At 41.7% G+C, this 3,846-nt stretch overlaps 1 pseudogene; it reads right to left on the bottom strand.

Moving 5' to 3' along the window:
- Nucleotides 1-2,077: 2,077 nt before the first annotated feature.
- Nucleotides 2,078-3,254, bottom strand: LOC129692538 (isocitrate dehydrogenase [NADP] cytoplasmic-like; annotated as a pseudogene).
- Nucleotides 3,255-3,846: the final 592 nt, after the last annotated feature.

Genomic DNA, 3,846 nt, shown 5'->3' with positions numbered 1-3,846 from the left:
ATTTTCTGGCTCATTTAGTCTTCACCTGAGTCTAGCTTGTTATCTCTCTGCAACCCATCTCTCTATTACTGTCCCAGTAAAAAGATATATACATACATATATATGATATATATAATATCGTGGAAGATATTAAAATGACTAAAACTGCTTCTCACCTAACATGAAGAAGTTTTAGTGTTTTAGTGCCTTTTTTTGTTTGCTTCCTTACATTGTAGAGCACATTTTTTTTATTTATTCCTGAGAAAGGACATGTCTTCTCTACAATTTTAAGAACCCAAACATCTGTAATATTTGTGTTTTGCCCTCAGTTTGGATGAAAGTTTTATGGAATTCTAAGTAGAAACCCTTTTCCATGAAATTCTGAAGATATTTCTCCGTTGTGCCTTTACTAGAACAAGCAAGAAGTTCTTCGCAGTATTATATTTTGTTTTGCACTATTCTTTCTTTCTTTCTTTTTAGAAACATTGAAGAGCTCCTTTGTCCTTATGTTAAAAAAATAATCTTGCTGAGTCACAACACACAAACATTTTAAAAAATAGAATGTGTGCACCAGAACACAAAACAGGTTAGCAGGCCAAGATGGCCTCTGTCTGTCATACCTGAGAAAGTGGTGTTTCTGTTTCATCCCAGTGTTAGGAACTGACTTCACACCAAACACAATTGGCTAATTGGCACAAATAGACAGAGCAAGGTCCTGGGAATATGGGCCCTTTGGGGCTGACTACCTTTTGGGAACAGAGAACTCCTGGAATGAAGCGGAGTCCGCTGAGGCTGATTGACCCATTGGAGCTGACACTATGGGGAGATCGGAATTTTGGAGGTCCAAAGGTTAGTGACCTTATCTTGAGCTAGTTCTAGTCCTCCAGAACAGCCATTCCTTGCTCACCACTGTATCAGACCTAACATCCGGTAGCTCATAGATTCCTTTTGGAATCTATTAACTTAGCTGCCACTAGCTTCCACCAACACAAAAGCTAAGAGAGGATTGAGGCTTATAGGAAAGTTTCTCCCATCTCACTATACCTGCCTCTCTGTTCACAACAGTCTATACTGGGATCTGATGCCCTCTTCTGGCATGCAGGTGTACATGCAGCTAGAGCTCTTATACATGTGAAATAAATAAATCTATCTTTAAAAAATAATTTAAGATATATGAATAATAGAAAATGTTTCATATTTATTTTCTTTCTTCTATGCAATTGCTTTTTGAAGAGTCATTAGTACTTGATTTTAATTAAAATTAACAGTTAAGAAGGACTGGACTGGAATAGTGTTTAGTATCAACTTCTAAAAGTCACATTTCTATAAAAGAGATGCAGCAGGCCAGCAGAAATCCAAAACATGCAGCTCCCATTATTGCCCACGGATGAAGTGTGCTGTCTAGGGAATAGGACAGGGCCCAGGAGGAGGAGAAATCAAAGAGGATAAACCTCCGCTCTGTATTTATTCCAGATCTGGAATTCTCCAGTGGCCTTAAAATATATTAGTGTATTGGACACGTAGATGCCATCTCCAAAGATGGCTGCCATGAATTTTAACTACACGCATCTTACCTGTTCCAGTCCTGTGTGAACTCACTATACAGCTCTCCACACACGGCTCAACACCTGCACACGAAAGCCCCTGTTGCTCACACTCCCCGACAACAGTGGAAGTGAGTTTCTTTTTCACCCTTATAGGAAACCATACTGTAGCTATTGTTTACAAGAAGTTTACAGAAGTTTACAGAAGTGGAGCACTTCTGATTTTAGTCGTTTATATTAGAATAAAGGAAAAAAATGACAGATAATGCGAATGGGTACTAACGTAACTCCTAACTGCTACCACATAATAAATAAAATAAAATTAGAAAAAAAAAAAAAACCAAAAAACTTTTAAAACTTCCCACCATATTCACTAAGGTGGCAATAACTGTATGAAAAAAGAAAAAGGCTATAAATGTACAGAAAAGTTCAACTTTGTCTTCTAAACAAATTACAAAGTAATTTTTGTTTTATCCTTGGTGGGTGTTATTAAAAAATCTGTAAACCTGTGGACCTGGTTACCACTAAGACTTGTCCTAAGCCCAGTCTTGACCTTAAAGCTTGGCCTGAGCAGGTTTGGCCTTCAAGTTTTCTCCAGGTTTGTCCGTGAACTCAGATGTATTCAAGCAGCCGGAATGCTGTACACGGGGTAACCTTTAATGCAAGCAGCCAAGTCCTTAGCCGTAAAGCCAGCCGCAATGGTCTCAATGCAGACTTCCTGCAGAGCCTTTGCAAGGAACCTGAGCTCAGCATTGTTATCAAGCTTGGGCTAAGCCTCAAGGCCAGGTGAAAATGAAAGCAGTGGGGCTGGCGGATGTCTCCTGCTCTTTCTGGTACATGTGGTAGAGACGTGTGACAGTGCCATGGGCAGCCTCTGCTTCGACCGTCTTCCATCCGGACAAATCGGCACCCTGGTCACCACGCCAGGGAGCCATAACCTTGGGCAATAGAGTCTGACTGTACATCACCATCATAGGTTTTGCAGGCCCAGATGAAGCCTCCCTCTGATTTCATCCTGGGCCACCATGTCATCAATGAGCCTGCGCTCGTCCCAGATCTTCTGAGCTTCAAGCTGGGATTTGTACTGCCTGAAAGATGTCTTTGAAGCATGCTTCCGCATAATCGTGTTTTTGATGCTGAGGTACAAAGGCCAGCCCCTTGACCAGCCATTTGGAAGGAACTATGTGCAAAGTCTTCAACTGACTCGTCCCGGTTGTACATGCCCATGGCCACCCCACCACCTTCAAAGCTGCACCATGTATGTCAGCTTTTGACGTCCATCTTGTGGTGTGTAGGTTACCTCTACTTTTCCAGGCCCAGGAACAACAAAAGCAGTTGCTTGGTGATGACCAATGAGGATGGGTTTCACCCAGCCTGACACCAGCAGGGGATGTTTTGACAGACCATAGCTTCCCTGGAGACAGTGTCACCCAGAATGTTTCTGATGGTGCCATTTGGTGATTTCCACATTTGTTTTAGCTTGAACTCCTCCTTTCATCGGGAGTGACAGTAGCACACTTGACACCAACTTTGTATTTCTTTCTAGTCTCTGCAGTGTCCTTGGTGACCTGGTCCCTGGTGGAGTCAGGATTCTCCACGCCTAAGTCAGAATGATGCAGACAAGTTCCACATAGGGAAGAAGAGTTTTTCTTCCATCAATTCCCAAACGATTCATGTCATTTCGTCTCCTTGCATCTCCACCACAGAACCTCCATGGATTTTTCTGGACATTTTTACTTCAATAACCCAGTTCATACCCATGCACACACATGCTGTCTCAACCTAGCCCCAGCTGGCTCAGCGTCTACCACAACCTTCCCACTTTCTATGCTATTGTTATACTAAGATTTCAAAGGTTCAGAGTTTTGACATGAACCAATGGAGTTCTGATAAGCTGGTAGAATACTGAATACTTGCGATTCATTCACAAGTTCAAGATTTAAAATTCCCCTTGGATGTCTAAATATAGACTTAAAGATGCTTCTCATTGGGCTATAAACCATCTCTGTCCCATCTATATAGGCATTTCTCTAGACAGAAGAAGTATGTTCATGGTTTTTTAAAATTATTTATTTATTTTGTATACAGTATTCTGCTTGCACGCCAAAAAAGGCCACCAGATCTCGTTATGGATGGTTGTGAGCCACCATGTGGTTGCTGGAGACTGAACTCAGGACCGCTGGAAGAGCAGCCAGTGCTCTTAACCTCTGATCCACCTCTCCAGCCCTCCATGTTTGTTGTTTTTTTAACCCAAAAAGCTTTAGTTTTTGCTAGAACTCAAAGGTCTGAGTTTATGCCAGCTGTTTTACAATATGGATTTCAG

The sequence above is a fragment of the Psammomys obesus genome, unplaced genomic scaffold (assembly GCF_907164565.1).
Source record: "Psammomys obesus unplaced genomic scaffold, mPsaObe1.curated_primary_1811, whole genome shotgun sequence".
In the NCBI taxonomy this organism is placed as follows: Eukaryota; Metazoa; Chordata; class Mammalia; order Rodentia; family Muridae; genus Psammomys; species Psammomys obesus.
The sequence above is the reverse complement of the archived record's forward strand: the minus strand, read 5'-3'. Positions and strand labels throughout refer to the sequence as shown.